Source organism: Macrobrachium nipponense, chromosome 41 (assembly GCF_015104395.2).
Source record: "Macrobrachium nipponense isolate FS-2020 chromosome 41, ASM1510439v2, whole genome shotgun sequence".
Taxonomy (NCBI): domain Eukaryota; kingdom Metazoa; phylum Arthropoda; class Malacostraca; order Decapoda; family Palaemonidae; genus Macrobrachium; species Macrobrachium nipponense.
Window position 1 is genome coordinate 39,667,857 of NC_061102.1, and position 18,203 is coordinate 39,686,059.

At 36.0% G+C, this 18,203-nt stretch overlaps 1 protein-coding gene across 3 annotated transcripts in view; it reads left to right on the forward strand.

Moving 5' to 3' along the window:
- The window catches only part of LOC135212713 (dentin sialophosphoprotein-like), a 250,068-nt gene that overhangs the window by 150,970 nt on the left and 80,895 nt on the right, over window positions 1–18,203 (forward strand). The window lies entirely within an intron of this gene.

Sequence of the window (18,203 nt, forward strand, 5' to 3'; positions counted from 1 at the left end):
TTTGAGTCGTTACATAAATTTGATGTTTTAGTTAGCTAATTTGAAAATGACCGATTTTGTTCTCACTATATTATGAGAGAGAGAGAACGCTTTGATTACAGTTTCTTTGTGTGCCATATAGTTATGAATGTGATCCTTTGAGTTTTTCTAATATAAAATCGTGATTTATTTCGAAAAAGGTTTCAGGATTTTTATTATTTTCGTTATTGGCTTTATTATTTCTGGTAAGGGTTGAGAGAGAGAGAGAGAGAGAGAGAGAGAGAACATGTTAGTGGAGCCACTTTTGATCTAAAAAATATGCCTTGATTTACGCTGCAAAAGTTAACCTAGTCTTATTTATTCTATAAACACTGGCAATGTTTTTTTATCCTTGATTTTCAGCGCTTTGATAGATTCCATATAAAATGATTGTGAGTTGTCAGCTGTGATAGGTACTATGTAAGAGGCGATTGTAGAACCGTATGTAGTACTTATCAGCTCTTACAGAAAAATATATACTTAATTCCTTTGGTGTATAACGGTGCTTGGTAAATTTGCTTAATGGCTATAATAATGATATCCGCGTGGATTTTGTTTGTCCTCCCCCTGGTAACAGTAGGGGAGACATGACACAGCCACTCACCCCATGCAAACCGATTTGTCCGCCCCAGAGGATCGAGAGGGTAGGGGAGACAGCGGCGCCAAATTACACAAGCTCGTATAACAATTAATTCCAGGAAAGACGCTATAAATCCAAAATTGTGCAGAAGTAAGAAAGTGTCAGTGATAGCAGGCTTTGCGGATTCTGAGTAAAGAAAGATTATAGTCTCTGGCTTTGATAAACGAATGGTTATAGCACTTGTCAGAAGGAGAAATCTACTCGTCCGAAATACCGTTTGAATTTTTTTTTTTTAGTATATTTCATACAGCGTGATCAGGCCTTCATGTTATCTATGTGTGAAATGTATAACTTCCTGCTTTCTTTTTTCTTTTTTTTCGTTGCCGCATCCTTTAACCTACATTTGTTGAGGAGACAGAGATGTTTTCTTATTCGAGAGAATGAGCCTTTATTTTTATGACAGTTTTCTAACCAGAGCAGGGACTAAGTTTGGTTTTGTTTTTCCTCATACACACATTATAAATATACATGCATACATACATACATACTTTATTGATATGCAAATAGAAGGTGTATATTTCATCTGTCTCGTTTAAGGTTTGCACATATGGAGGCCTACTGCTGCTATTATAGTATTAGAGTATTTGTATTCATGTTTGATCACAATGAAAATTTAATCATACCTCGAATGTTAATCACCATTATTAAGAATAGAAGTGTCTTGCGTATCTTTATTGAGCGCCAACCTTGGACTGCAATGCGGAAAAGATACGAATGGTTAGATTAGAGAGAGAGAGAGAGAGAGCAATTAAAAAGATCAGAGAAACGTTTATCCAAGATACTTCAAGATAGTCAAGTGGCAACATCAGAGTAAAATAGGGGTCTAAAGCACGATCTATAGTCGTTTAGAAAGGACTCCTGAAATTTAGGGGTTTCAAAAAAACCTCCCCTTCTTTACTTTTTTCCCTTCCTAAAGCATACCTCAGAAGTTGTTGTATTCCGCCTTCAGCAGCGTTGACTTCCTAGTCTGTATTCCATGTATGGTTTAGTGTCTTTGGCTCTTGAAATACAACGAAGGGATCCCATTGCCGCAAATGCCACAGTTTATGACTGCAAATAATGACGCGTGTTAAGAGAGATGTTACCTTGAAGCAAGTCATAACAGATGGCTGTGTGTGTGTGTGTGTGTGAGAGAGAGAGAGAGAGAGAGAGCGCGCTTTAATTACAGTTTCTTAGTGTGCCATATAGTTATGAATATGATCCTTTGATTTTTTCAGTAATATAAAATCGTGATGTATTTCGATAACGAATTTCTGAATTTTAGAGAGAGAGAGAGAGAGAGAGAGAGAGAGAGAGAGAGAGAGAGAGAGAGAGAGAGAGAGAGCTTTAATTACAGTTTCTTAGTGTGCCATATAGTTATGAATATGATCCTTTGAATTTTTTTTCAGTAATATAAAATGCGTGGATGTTAATTTCGAATAACGAATTTCTGAAATTTTAGAGAGAGAGAGAGAGAAGAGAAGAGAGAGAAGAGAGAGAGAGGAGAAGAGAACACTTTAATTACAGTTTCTTTGTGTGCCATATAGATATGAATGTGATCCATTGAGTTTTTCAGTAATATGAAATCGTAATGTATTTCGATAATGAATTTCTGAATTTATATTAATATACCTGTTCTCACAGTCTTCGTCTTTTGGCTGCTCTTGCCTTTTCCACTCGGAGTTTAGACCAAATCTTACGAAGTTAGAGCAATCCGGGATTAGCAATCACCACCGATGTAGACACGGAAGAAATAACTCAGTGTGAAGTAATAAAGTTTCCGCTTGGTGGAACACACCTAGAATTTGTACAAGGGGGTATCGTTTCGGAATTTTAATACACACATTATATGTGTGCGAATTCTTAACCGGTCAGATATATATTTCAGAATTATTTGCGTAAATTTTTTTATTCTGAATATGTCTATTATCTTCAGTATATTTTCTTAGCTTCTGTTTAAATTTCTCAATAGTTTGCAGAAAAAACAGTTATAGAAGTAAAGGTGACCTGTTATACATAATCGCCCTGATGCAATTTCCTATACCATAGAAATATTTGCCAAATTTACTCCAAGCCACGATATGAAAAGTCTGCATTTTCGCTTACTAGGGGAGTAAGCCTACAAACTACTTTGTTGATGTCGTTGTTGTTGTTCTTGCTGTTGTTGTTCTTGTTGGGGGGCTAGGAAAGGTCTATGGAAGAGCATGAAAAGGTCAGAAAAAGGTGTTTCGTGTTGAGTTAAAGATACACGAATTTTAGGATAGTATATATATGAATTATTTATTAGAATGACAATGTAAAAAAGTAATGTGCATGTTAAATGGTATAGAAAAATTATTTTTACTGAGATAATGCGTATTTATTTTAATTTTCGTTGGTGAAACTAGGCTCTATTTGAATGTAGATTTGACCGTAGATTTTAGCACGTTATAATATATTTGGTGTACTGAATTTAGAGGCTACGTTTTTGTTTAGTTATTTTGTGGTTAGCTGAATTTAGAGGCTACGTTTTTGTTTAGTTAACTTGTGGTTCCACTTATTATTGAGAATATATGAACGTTATTTGATTTGTGTCATTTTTATTTGATCCTTGTTGTGAGTATGAGTATTACTAAGTATGAGTATTAATTACCAAACCACTTCACGTCAAGTTAGGAATATAATGTTGACAACTTATGCAGGAGGGGAAATTCTTGCATACGGCCTGAGTAAGCTGGAGGTTGGATCACGCCTTGTTGTTCGCTGGTTTGGTATGGCAGAATAAGAAAAAGTTGCTTCTGAGGTAAGAATGAATCATATATATTATGTTCTCAAGGACATAAAACTCGTGCACCATGTTTTAGAAGAATACAGAAAATTTAGGACCTTATGTTAAACACGCGATGTCAATGAACAGGAACTTGGCATTTGCCTGACTGACTATCATTATGGTAGTAATAAACGGCACCAAGTGGACATTACTTCCTAGGAAGAGCCAGTGGCATTTTCCAAGGGTTAATGCAGCCTTGGGTATAAAATGTTCCCTAAGTGAAGGAAGACCCTTTACGTTTTTCAGCCAACGCCATTCACATTATAGGTCTTATAGGGCTACAGTAATAAAAACACCAACATCCTCGCTGCTCTGCTTGGTGCCAGAGTCACGAAATGGCAAGGGCCACCAAGTTGAAGACCCGTATTACTGTTGCAAAACATTTGGTACCAATATATTCACTCTTGAGGTTTGGAGTTGTGTTGATGAGACGTATGCGACTAAGTGTTGGATGAAACCAGGTAAAAGGTCAGGGTATTCAGGACTGATGGGCACAACAACTGATAGTGAAGGATAGTGCAGTATGAGTTGCGTCGTGAAGGTTGTGTGTTGTTATGGAAAGGTGAAATGAATTTACCTGCCCTCTGGAGCCCGAAAAACGTACTTGTTGGTGAGGACGGGAGTGGTCGTGGTTTGTGTTGGTGGTGTAGTCGGTTAAGCTGGCCTTATGTCAGTAAGGGGTCATGCTCGTTCAAGCAACCCGCAATCTTCAAGGAGCCTTTTTTGTAGATTCGGCAGAAAACGACAATAATGGAATAATTTGCTGCAAAATCTTCCACTAACCATCAATTCTCTGCTCAGTGTTTTTAGAATTACGAAGTGTAATTTTGCTTAGATTGTTTCTTTCCTTTTTTGTGAACTTGTATGAAGGCATTTTTTTTTTCATTATTTGCACAATCAAGATAGCTTGTATGTTAGTTGAACTGTAGTTTTGTGTGGTTGAAAATTTGAATAGCAAGAGAGCTGTAATAATGTCTTTTGCTAGATTGGATGCAGATGGCAACACATTACCCAATCCTAAATATGGAATGCAAGTCTGTCAAGCACTTCCAAGCTCGTAGAGTTGCACAAATCAACAAAAGCAAGGAAAGGTTATATGATCCTTTCAGGTAAACACACACACACGCAATGAAAAGCAATGAATTAAATATTGCATTTACAAGGAAAAATTTGGTTGCTTTAAACAAATGCGCGATAACAACTTGGCAATATAAAGACCTTCGCATGATAAAAAGAACAGTTTTTTACGTGAAGGGATTATACAACCTGTGAATGCGTTCGTTTTGTGCGCCTCTACGTGCTTGGAAGTGCTTGATAGACCTGCTTTCCATATTTGGGATCGGGTTAGGCACTGCCTCTCTGTATCCTCCTCTACTATACCCTGTTGCCTCTCCTGTCTTCATCCTTCAGTGAGCCTCCCTGGGAGGAAGGGGTAAGGGATCCGCTCTCCCTTCCTCTCTCTACCTTTTAGATCATTTTGTATCACCCTCTCTCTCTCTCTCCTCCTCCTCCTCTTCCCTCTCTTCGTTTATTGCTGTAATCTGATTCCCTTCCTTTTCTTTTGAGCTTCTGAGCTTAGTGTACTGTGGTCTGAATGTGTAGCTTATTTTATCCTTTTTATAATTTATTTACTTTCAGTTTTGCCGTTTCACCCATGAAACTCACAGTCGTTCTCTTTTCGCCCATTTTTAACTTGCTCGTTTATTATTTTTTTAATAATTGCTTTTGCTGTATTAAATATGGCTCGATCTCATTAGTATTCTCTCTCTCTCTCTCTCTCTCTCTCTCTCTCTCTCTCTCTCACTATCCAGCGTTTTTTTTTTTTTTTTTTTTTTTGTCGTCTCCATATTAGGGACTTGATAAGTCTGTTGATTTCTTGTTTTCTGGTTTGCATTGGATTTTGAAACCTGGAATTGTTGTGACGTGGCTCTTTACCGTTAACGACAATTTTGCTTTGGATGCAGCTTCATGAGGGTATTTGAGAGTTTTGACGAGAAGTGGTTTAGGAATATCTGATTGTTCTCTTCTCCATTTAATTTTGCCGTTAAGCTTTGGTTTTTCTTAACCTATGTTTTGGAAGCATAACAACAATACAGTATGCAAATTACCTTGGATATCTTCGGTTATTTAGATTTTTCTTTATCTATTGCCCAAGATAAAGAAAAATCTACAAGATTTTTCTTTATCTTGGGCAAACTATAATTTTTAAGATTAATATATGGAGTTAGTTAAGAGTTGCCTTATTTTGAAAAATATTTTTTTTATATTGTTTTTAGAAGTCAAAGATTTTTTTTTTTTTACCGGATAAAAGTTGTTTTTTTCAGAGGTTTGTTTTAGGCGAAACTCATTTCTCCCTCATGTTGGAAGAGTAAACTTACATTACGGTTTTGTTGGGGGTGCATTTGCAAGAAATCCCCTGCAATTATCATTGGAGGTCTACCTGTTCGTTTGACCTTGCAGAGAGGGCGTCTTCCTCAAGGAGACCGTATTTACTCGCTTGATATGAATCATCGACTTCCTCTCTTCCTGGGGTGGGTCCTTTGGAAGGCAAGAGACATTTAGGGAATTTACGGTTTTGTATAAGAAATTCAGTGTTGACTTCCTATAGAATTAGGGAATTATAGTATTTGTGTATACTTTTTTATAGCTCTCAGCATATTTTTCTCTTTAAGTTCTCAGCAAATATTCATTTGTATATTAGTCCGGGGCTGTGGCTTTTTCCTTTGTTTCGCCGTCGTCTGTACATTAGGGAGTGTTTTTGTTGCGCTTACCTTGCCATCGCTCTCTCACGGTTGAATAGATTTCATTCAGTTTTGGTACAAAGGTAGATCATCCATTAAAGATGTATGGAGGGAGATTGACTTATGTGTTCTGTCTGTCTCTCCGTCTGTGTGCACGCGTTATTTTTTTTTTATTATTATTATTTAAGAACTACCAAAAAAACATAATATAGGTCCAAAGTGGGTAAACTAAAATGGTGCCTTCTTAACATTTCATTAACCAAACGCTCGGAGAGACAGACAGTTGGTTAGAATTATTATTTTTATTATATTACAGAGGTATTGAAGTAAATTTACTATAATATGGAACTTACTTCCTTGATACTGCTGTACATTTTCATGTAATTGGGTAGTTCATTATTTTTGTTGCCTACAGAAAATGTAAGTATAGGGAACAGAGTGCATTTTACTCGAGATATTTCGATGTTTCCAGCATAAGTTTACTTCTGTGTCTGTATTTTATGGCACGCTCTGTTATATACTTTTATTTAGCTTGCTTTTTTGTCTGTTTGTTTGTCTTGGTCAAATCTTGTAACTCAATTTTTGACCTGTTCCCTTCATCCAATGGACTTGAAATTTTGCGAAGTTTCTCAGTCCCTGTAACGATACAACCTTACAGGACTCTACAGTGACCTCTCCCAGTATCTAAAGATTTCTATGACACTTCGTATTTTTCACAACTTCTTTGGCTCGGCTTGACAGGATATCAATTTCGTTAGCTAAATCGGTTAAAATATCTGTCAAAACTAAAAACTATAAAATTATATATAATTATAATATATATATATTATATATATATATAGATATATATAAAGTTTTTAAAAACACGCTTTGATTAAAATGCACTAAAAAGTTAAAAATTAATTTTTGAGAAACCAGGAGTTTCTTACAGTTAATCATGTCTACAAAAACAATAGCGTGGGCGCCAAACGTTTTTGTAGACATGAGCAATATTAATAAAATCCTGGCGCCTCTCAAAAAATGTATTTTCCACTTCTTAGTGCATTTGAATAGAAACTTGTTTTAAAAAAACTTCTTAAAACTTGTTTTGGGTCCTTATGTTCTCAACATTAGGACTTGTTTACAGTTCTGATCTTTCCTAGTTGAAGAACAGTATTATTTATAGGCTCTTCAGAGGATTACATCCACAGATACGTTCTAATTAGAAAAATCCTCGATACTTAGGTTTCCTCTTCCTCCCTCCATAGAATTCCGTGGCGGGAATTGAATTTCACCGGAGTGCACCGCAGAAAGAAGCCCATAGCGTCTCGTTGAAAAGCAAGTGTCCCCTGGAGGGCGCTCTTTAAAATTAAATCATTGGCCTTAGAGCCCAACGTATCTCGGTATTTAGGTTAGCAACTCCGAAATTTCAGGGTATTGTAACTGCTCTGAAGTCTGGCGTTGCGGAGAGGTCCTATTAAATGAAGACTTGGCCGCGGGGCAGCCGAAGAGAAAACAAGAAAGAGGAAATGAAAAACAAAATCGCTTTCTACTTCCCGTGGAAGAAAGTGGTGGTGGAAGACTAGCATTTTCATACGCTTAATCAGCCCCGACCTCCTGGCTACTGTTGAAAACAATATTTGTTTCGTTTTCTAGATCCCTTCAAGGTTGGGAAAGTGAAGCCCGCACATGTTTTCGGTTTTGTCCGACAGCCGGAACTGTCCCGTTTCCCGAATTCAGGGGTAGCTTTTGACATTTACTAATTCATGGCACCTTACGGACAAAGGTTACTCCGCTATCTGCGTGAGTAAAGAATTAGATTTATTATTCTCTGTCTCATTGCGGACGCGGAATTCGAGGAACAAAAAGTGACATCGCCAGAATTTGCAGATGATATGCACAGCTTTTATTGCCAATTGTGGCTGGTACTGGAAGAAGACTGTGGACGTTTTTTCGATTTTTATTTCAGAAACGTCGTTGAATCATCGAGTTTTATAGATCTTTGTCTTCATTACGGCCGAAGAAAACGTAGTCATTCTTACTCTTCATCTTTTTTTTTCTGTAGAACATTATTATAAGGATAGAATGTTTAGTACTTTTACTATACATATGAAAGAGTTTGTATTTTGCAGTCAATTCCATTGCTTGCTTTGCTGAGCTCCGGAATAAACAAATTTTACAGGCTTACATTATTTTCGTCCCTCTTTTGCTAAAAAAGATACTGTTCATTTCTCTCTCTCTCTCTCTCTCTCTCTCTCTCTCTCTCTCTCTCTCTCTCTCTATAATAGGATAAGAAATAAACAACAAACTCTGCATGATAATGGCAGATTTCAATGCAGTAGTAGACTAGGACACGATGACCTCCACATCAAACGTAAAGAGACGTTTAGATTTTGTAAAAAAAATGAATTCCTCCACCACTGTGTTGACAAACTTACTAGAGGAAACAACCTACTACACATCTTCCTATCAACAGAAGCTAACCTAGTGTCTGACCTTTCAGCAGGTGAAAATCTAGGCAAAAGCGACCATAAAATTATTACATTTCAAATTAATATTCAACATAATAAAAAAGAGAATTTATTAATGAGATTAGACTGCCGTCGAAAAGACCTAAAAATGCCAAAGGAGTATGTTAAAAATCTAGAGTACGACGAGAACACAAGCATAGACAGATAAGTAATGGGGAACCTTTTCAGAGGAATACACAGAAAAACGCTCTAGATGTATACCATTAAAGCAAATAGTAACAAATGGCAAACCTCAGCCTAAGTGGTTCAACAGAGAGGTTAAAAATAAAATAAGAGAAAGAGACAGATTGCACAAATCAATGAATCCACACCCAACACTAGAAGAAGCAATCAGGCATAAAGAACTCCGTAGAATGCTGGACAGATTAGTAAGAAACACAAAGATAAATGAGGATAAGAGAGTTGCATCAGTTTATAAGGAAAACCCAAAAGAATTCTTTGCGCATGTTAATAGTAAGAAAAATAACATACGTCCTCTAAGGGACAATAGAAGAAACCTGATGAACTCAGACTTAGGAAAAATCAGAGTTATTGAAGACACTACCTCAATCCATAGAACTGTTATTAAATATGAGGGTGCAGAACCGTTGGACAAAATAATATTTACAGAAGAGGGATATTAAAAGCAAAATACTCAACAAGTTCAAATCTCCCGGCCCAAATGTGATTCATCCAAGAGAAATTAAAGAGCTAAATAAAAGAGGAGATAGTTCCTCTCCTATATAGACTCTACAGAAAAGTGCAGAACAACGAAAGACACCAAAAGGATGGAAACTAGGTCATGTGAGTGCCTCAGTGGTGTGGTCGGTATGGTGTTGGCGTGCCATCTCGGTGGCCGCGATTTCGATTCTCGGGCATTTCCACTGAGGAGTGAGAGATGTGTATTTCTCGTGATAGAGGTTCACTCTCTACGTGGTTCGGAAGTCACGTGAAGCTAAGTTGGTCTCGTTGCTGAATAACCACTGGTTCCTTGCAAAGTAAAAACACCATACAAACAAACAAAACTAGGTAATGTGCCCCCAGTTTACAAAAAAGGTCCAAGAGAAGAGCAGGAAATTATATACCAATCTGTCTAATGTCGGTCTTTTGTAAGATTTTGAGTCCATAATTGCAGATAAAATGAATCAAGAAATGGTGAGATATTTTTTCACATAACTCACGGAAGCATCTTGCCTTTTTGTTGTTAAATTAGTGCAAAAGTGGAATACAGTCCTTTGGAATCAGTATGACTTTGATTCGTATCAAATATATAAAGACAGTCATTCTTATTTTCAGATAAACGATATAAAATATTTAGAGCAGCGGTTGTGCTTCTATGCTCTCTTAATTTGAGACTTCAGTGTCAGATATGCTATATTTATATATGCACTACATTTTAAGCTAGTTCTTAATTATAGAGGTTTGAATTAGTCAGAATTAGATGAAGTTAAGAATGAAAGGAAGTCTTGCCACCATTCATAACTGGCAGCACGATTAATAAAGAGATATTTTCAAAGGAAGATCGAGGATGAATTATTTATTTTTCTAACGTAAACTTCGATAGCATCTCATTGAAGATGCACTGAGTAGTGTTGATAACACAATAGTGGTAGTTCTTTTACAGCAAGTTTCATTGCTCCAGTTGTTCCAAATATACTGATGAAGTGCAGTTTATAGCTAGTTAAAGATGTTTTTTGACGTGCTCATGAGCAGTAGTTCATTAGATTTATTGTTATTGTTAGTAATCCAAACGAGGTTTTTTGTCTATGGGTTTTTGTCCAGATGAACAGCAGTAAAGTTCTTCTATGTGTTTTATAGTATTTCCTCCATTTTATGACCTGTAGATTGCATATATGCCATATAGTAGGGCAATGTTTGTTTTCCCTCTTTTCTAATTCCTTATTTGGTTTTCCTATTTTTCATAATTCCTTGTATAATTAGGAGACTGTTGTTTATACTAAACCTGTAATAATATTTTAATATTTGAATTACATTCCATAATTAACAAGAAACTTCGCTTGCTTCATGTCTGGTAGTGAACAAAACTTCTGTGGTAATGGAGACATTGGTCTATTTTATAACTTGGCTGACATTCTCGTTCACCATCTATGAGGACATGAGGAGTTGCGGCCTTGCTGTTTACATTCATGCCGTGATTCTGTCCCTCCTCTTTAATAAGCATATCCACGAAGGGGAGGCTTCCCGCCTTCGCTTCTATTGTTCCCAGTCGGTGTCTCGAAATCGTTTAGAGAACCTTTCATAAGTTTACTGGCCTTTTCACCTTGACAAATATTATCGCGTCATGTCAGACATTTGTATGTTTCAAGTCAAAAGTGTTGTTGGTCTGCGTTATTTGAACATTCTTGTAGTAGGAACAATATCTTGTCCGTACCTTATTTAGAAACAAAGGTAAACCAGATTTTTGTCTCCTGGTAGCGGTGCTTTTGCATCTTATCTTCAGGGGAAGACTAGATTGCCTTGCCGTACCTCAAGCCGTCCATAATCTCTCTCTCTCTCTCTCTCTCTCTCTCTCTCTCTCTCTCTCTCTCTCTCGGAACTGTTCTTTCGATTTGTTCTTTTGAAAGTTAAATGTTTTTTTGCTTGTAATCGTCTAATTCATTTATCCTAAATGTGTTAACCTTTTTCACCCTTGTTTAATTCTAATTTTATCATCTCTCATGTTTAATAGGAAATATTTAATGAAAGGTTTTTGTGATACAAGTAAATGATGTTGCCGCCATAATCTTCCTTATTCTCATAATCTTCCTTATTCTCATAATCTTCCTTATTCGCATAATCTTCCTTATTCGCACAATGATATTATGATGCAAATATATTCAGGCATGTTTTTTTTAGTTTTCTGCCGGCTTTGTCTGTCCGTACTTTTTCTGTCCGCCCATAGGTCTAAAAAACTATTGAGGCTAGAGGGCTGCAAAGTGGTATTTTAATCATCCACCTTCCTATCATCAAACATACGAAATTGTAACCCTCTAGCCTCAGTAGTTTTTATCGTATATGAGGTTAAAGTTAACCATGGATTGTGCATCTGGCAGCGCTTTCCGGAGGCATGTGATGCACCCTCACTCTACCACATCTGGTGAGCAACTGAAGCGCTGCCGGGCGGTTGGTCATAGCTGATGAATTTATAAAGCATTTATACATTGTACAGAAAACTCGACTGCGCCAATACTTGTTTTTACATGTTTGACCTGGATCTATACGTTTTCGGTATTGAACAAATGTAGTTTCTATATTCTATCTATCAACGTTTAAGCATAGTATGCCATATCTACCTATCCTTCATTTGTTTGGAAGCAGATCTATTGCTCAACCATAATGCCTTTATCTAGCCCATTGGTTCCCAACAAGGGGGGACTGTGACCAGAGGTTGGCACTACTGCGAGGTCACGCTGGGTTTCCTTTGGGCTAGCTTGTGTGTTTGTGCTAGTATTTTGTTGCATATCGTTTAGAATGCACCTTTCGAAGCCGAGAATTTTGGAAAGGGGTGTGTGGGGAATGACATTCTGACATATGAAGAAAAGGTTCATGGGCCAAAAACGTTGAGAACCAGGGATCTAGCCCGTGACTGACTAAAGGGAAACGAAGTTGAGGAAAATATTAAGCTGAATCAAGCAAAACTATAAGATCCAACACCAGAAGCGGGAGAGAAATTGACGTCTCAAGGGTAAATGAAAGAAAAATTGAACAAAGCAACCGTGGGATTTATAACATCCAGAGAGTAAATGTGGGATTGTGGTTATTGCAATAATCTACTTTCATCTATCAGGATGTCGATTTCCACCGGGACTGGGAAGAAGTGGTTGAAAGTGGTCTAACCGAAGTCCGATTTCAACTTTTGCTGTGGATTTTCTTAAGCTTTATTCTGTGCCGTTGTTATAAACCTTTCGTATAGTTTTATGCAGGTATATAAATAATATAGAAGTAATAATCATTATGTGTTTTTCACAAGATATAAAGAAAAAATTTTTACTTATGAAATTCTCTCTCTCTTCTTCTTCTTCTTCTTCTTCTTCTCTTCTTCTTCTTCTTCATAAGACAGTCTTCGTTGTTTACTTCCCCTTGGGTAGCGCTGCATATTATATGGCTGTAAACTTTCCCTTCACGAACAAAAACAATCCTTAGAGGTTGTGTTTCCCCGTGAGCTTGTTAAAGTGCTTCTTGGTGAAATTAGATTTATTCCCTTATTTCTTTTGCTGTGTATTTGTTTTAGGTATTGTTGAACTGTATAGTTATTCTGAAAACCTCTGACTTTCATAGTAGAGAAAACCTCTTGACTTTCATAGTAGATATAGCAGTATAAAAACTAACTTGTCTTTTACCTGATTGTTAACAGAAATTCTTAGACTAATAAACATTAGTGTTTGCACATAGTACCTCCATGTATGCATACATGTGTTACGTGCGTGTGGTCGTCTTTTTTTCCGCATACATTATACAGTTGTATCATAATTGAAGAAGGTTGACTGATAATGTGTTCATTGAAACTATAATAGCCTTTGTTACTTGTGACGACATCATACAATGATTCCTCTTTTTTATAACTTTATACGTACGTGCTTTAAAATGATTTCATTTCGTTCTTTTTGACCAAGCACGTTTATTAAATCCATTTTTATTTTCACTTAAAGACAATCACTGTTTTTTTTCGATATTCGAATATTTTGTGCCTTCGGTATTTTAGAAGGTAACCGATTATAGGGTTATGCCCGTAATGATTCCATAAGCATGAACGAAAACACCCCAGAACGCGAAACCTATTAAATAATAGTCTAATGTTGCTTTGTATAAGGTAAATGGCGCCACAAATTAAGGTAATGTGTTTTAAATCCCAAATGTTAAGCAACTTCGTTAGCTCCAACAATATTTTTGCGCAGGTTTGACTGCCATCTGTTACGAAGTGGTAAAAATTTCTAAATATCGCGAAAGGGTTGATTTACATACGCGAAGGAAAGTTTGTGCAAGTTTCCCACAACTTTCTTTAGTCGTGACCTTTTGCAGTTTGTGATATGTAATAAACAGGTTAAGATGTATTGTGCGGTTGGAGTTCATCCTTGATTCCCCGCTTAGATGGGGAAGTACTTATTGCTTGAGTTTCTTTTTTTTTTTCTTTTGATCCATCCTGGACTATACTCTAGGTATGTACAAACATTGGACACACACACACTATAAATATATATATCGTATATATATATATATATATATATATATATATATATATATGTGTGTGTGTGTGTGTGTGTGTGTATGTATATAATATATATATATATATATATATATATATATATATATATAAAAGACTATTTTAATTCATGTGAGTTCTGTTTGTGTTTTATGGCTTTATTTGTTATTTATTTGTCTTATTGCTCTTTGCAGACTGATGATGCACAGATGTTTCATGTGCGAAACGTTTCATTATAATAAACTTCATCCTTTTACAACTAGTATCATGGCCACCCTCTGAAGATTTATATATATATATATATATATATATATATATATATATATATATATATATATATATATATATATATATATATATACGAATCTTCAGAGGGTGGCCATGATACTAGTTGTAAAAGGATGAAGTTTATTATAATGAAACGTTTCGCACATGAAACATCTGTGCATCATCAGTCTGCAAAGAGCAATAAGACAAATAAATAACGAATAAAGCCATAAAACACAAACAGAACTCACATGAATTAAAATAGTCTTAAAATTAACCAAAAAAAAGAAAAGTACAAAGTAAAAACAGTAAAAAGAGAGAGAACACCCAAAACACTAACCGTCCATGAGGAGAGAAGATGGAATGACCTGTCGTCAAAAGCAGATGACGACGTTAACTATGCCAGGTATAGAGAGGCTGAAGAAGTATTACCATTTAACGAAGGAACAAGTTTCTTAATGTATAATGACTCGCGGGTAGTTAAGTGATCAGGATGTTTGACATGATCTATTATTGTGAACTGTTCGTTCTGGAGCTCAATTTTGCAATTAAAAGCATGGTTCCTGATATTAGAAAATTCAGGTTGTTTTATTCTTTGTCCTGTTCGGAAACTAAAACCTAAATTACTGCAATATCGAACCCTCAGCAACCTTCGAGTTGATCCAACGTAAGAACCTGGACATCCAGGGCATGTAAATTTATATATGACGTTGGATCTTATGAAGGGCTGAAGGCGATCTTTGAAATTAAAAAAGGAACCTATGGTACAAGGATTGTTTGATACTAATTTGACCTTGAGATACAGAATTTCTTGTTCAATGATTTGTTTTAAATTGGATATGAATTTCAGATCAGAAATAAGAGGAACAGTAGCATAAAATAACCTTTTTGGAACATCAAAATTAGGAGATAAAGGCTGAAAAAACCTCGAAAGTATCTGGTTGACAATTTTCAAAACTACGTCTTGTGGAAAAGAATTGGACTCAAAAAACTCAGCAAAAATGAAATCTCGTCATGACAAATTTTCCAAGAAGATGAATACTTAAGGGCCCTATTCACCAATGTGTGGATGGTGTTTAATTTAAAAGAATGTTGATAGGAACTATAAAAATTATTAGTAAGTCCGTTTTCTGTAGACTGACGTGGCAGTCTACAGAACAACTTAAGAATGTATTGTTTAATGATTTGTCTATGGTTGATCGTCTGTTTAAATTGCAAAATTGAGCTCCAGAAAGAACAGTTCACAATAATAGTGTTTTGGGCGTTCTCTCTCGTTTTACTGTTTTTACTTTGTACTTTTCTTTTTTTTTTTGGTTAATTTTAAGACTAATTTAATTCATGTGAGTTCTGTTTGTGTTTTATGGCTTTAGATGTTATTTATTTGTCTTATTGCTCTTTGCAGACTGATGATGCACAGATGTTTCATGTGCGAAACGTTTCATAATAAACTTCATCCTTTTACAACTAGTATCATGGACACCCACTGAAGATTCGTATATAATTTCTCCACTGAACGACTATATATTATATGATATATATATATATATATATATATATAATATATATATATATGATATATATATAATATATAATATATATATATAATTATATATAATATATATATATATATATATATATATAATCTTATCATATCACCGTGATTCATATATACGCATTTAAGGTACAAATGTCCTTTATATCCAATTCGCTCTACCTCAGAATTGACATATTTTCATATATGTTAACCGAAAAGGAATTTTTTTATTGGAAACAATTTCGTCGGCTCAGGGGCGCGAACCTCGGAATCGAGAAATCAAGACGTACAGTGAAGCGCTCTAAGCACACAGGTGTGCGATTAGAGCACTTCACTGTGCGTCCTGATTTCTTGGTTCGAGGTTCGCGCCCGTGAACCGACGAAATTATTGTCAACTAAAAAGTTCCCCTTCAGTTAACATATATGAAAATATATTAATTCCGGGGTAGAGCGAATTGGATATTAAAGGGCATTTGTAACTTAAATGCATACATATATATATATATATATATATATAATATATATATATATATATCAGCGATACTAGCACCCAAGTAATTCCACTGACATGGTAATAGGTAAAATTGTATATTATATATTATATGTATATATATATATATGTATATGTGTGTATGTATGTATGTTTTCACTTGTTCTGAAAAATCTAGCTGTGGCATTTTTTTATTTTATTACAGAATGATACTGAACACCTGAAATACAGTATTGGTGATCCAGCAAGTTTCTGGAATTTTATCACGCGATAAGAAACGAGTTTTCCTTCCTTTATTTCAGATTTGTGCGACGTCATTCCCCAAAGATTCACTGATTGTTGACACAAAAGGTCTTTGGATTTCCGTGTGTGAGTTTTGATTAACAGTTAAACAGGGAAAACTGCCTTTTAAATTCCAGTTTCATATTTTTTGCGCGTAGTTGTTCTATGCTGTCAGTAACTAATGTCACTTGAATTCTAATAATTTTATTGCAAAATGGGTGAAGAAAATCCTGAGTTCAGTGGAATGGTTGATTGTTAGTTATAACAATAATGAAGGTTCTCGAAATAATGAGAAATCGATGATTGACAGGGTTCTTGAAATAATGAGAAATCAGCAGCAGAAAAACTATGGGAAATAATGAGAATCAGCAATAGGTAAAGTACTGGAAATAGTGAGAATCCGCAATAGGTAAAGTACTGGAAATAGTGAGAATCAGCAATAGGTAAAGTACTGGAAATAGTGAGAATCAGCAATAGGTAAAGTACTGGAAATAGTGAGAATCAGCAATAGATAAAGTACTGGAAATAGTGAGAATCAGCAATAGGTAAAGTACTGGAAATAGTGAGAATCAGCAATAGGTAAAGTACTGGAAATGATGAAAAATCAGCAACATTATAAGTACCGAAATAATAGGAAGCCAGCAATCGAATAGGTACTGGAATGAGAAGTCATCAGTAGAAAAGGTACTGGAATTTATGAGAAATCCACAATTGAAAAGGTCCTGGAAATAGTGAGAATGCAGCAATAGAAAAGGACCTGGAAATAATAAGAAATCATCAATAGACAAAACACTGGAAATATTGAGAAATCTTGAAATTCACGGAGATGAAATGGAAAGTGACTAGTTGTTGAAGAAAATCCTGAGGAAGAGTCCCGCAGGGAGAGAGAGACACACACACACACATACACACAACACGAAGCCTTTGGAAAGGAAGACAAAGTAACAAGAAACCGAAAGGTGAAGGTGATCGAGGTCGGTTGGTGGCTCTCCTCCCCTCCACCCCATCTCGCCTTCCCAGGTCACAACACGACACTCGTTTTCAAGAAACACATCGGTCGGCGTCCGGAATCATTCCCTGCTGACTCTAATGAATTTCGTTTTTTTCAACGACGCCGAGTTTGTGTTTGTGTTTCACCCCTCCAGATAATTATAGGTCTTGGTCGTTCGGCTTTTTTTCTCTCTTTTACTTTTTTCATTATAATAGAATATTGGCGTAGCGGTTTCACTGATGTGGGTTACCCCAGCGTGGTCACGATTTCACTCCTTGGTTCTTCCGATGTGCGAGAGGTGTACAGTTAGGCTGCGACCCAGACGCTGGCGATCGTAGATAATGCGTCCCTACACCTTTATTGCGCTGGTGGCTACAAAAATAACCATGTATTAGTAGACGCGCCCTCTGGAATTTGTAGACCGTGCGAGATACTTTGATTTCTGGGATCGTTTTGATTTTACGAAAAAGATGTTCTCGAGTGCGTAGGAATTCCTTCATGCACAGAAAGATGGAATATTTTCTCAGTTCAGATTTAAGGGAATCTCTCATTTGTTCAAGATGGCAAAAGCCGAGTACACAGGAAATATCATTCAAAGACGAATCTCGACTATCTTTTTAACATCAACTTTCTTTTCCTTAGAGGGGTCATGTATAAGGTCCTCCCGCCTATAGTTGTGAATTTTGAAAGGCAATTGCTAGCCTCGTGCCCACACAGGGCTTCCATGTACGGAAATCGTCTGGTATTCTTTGTTATCCATCCT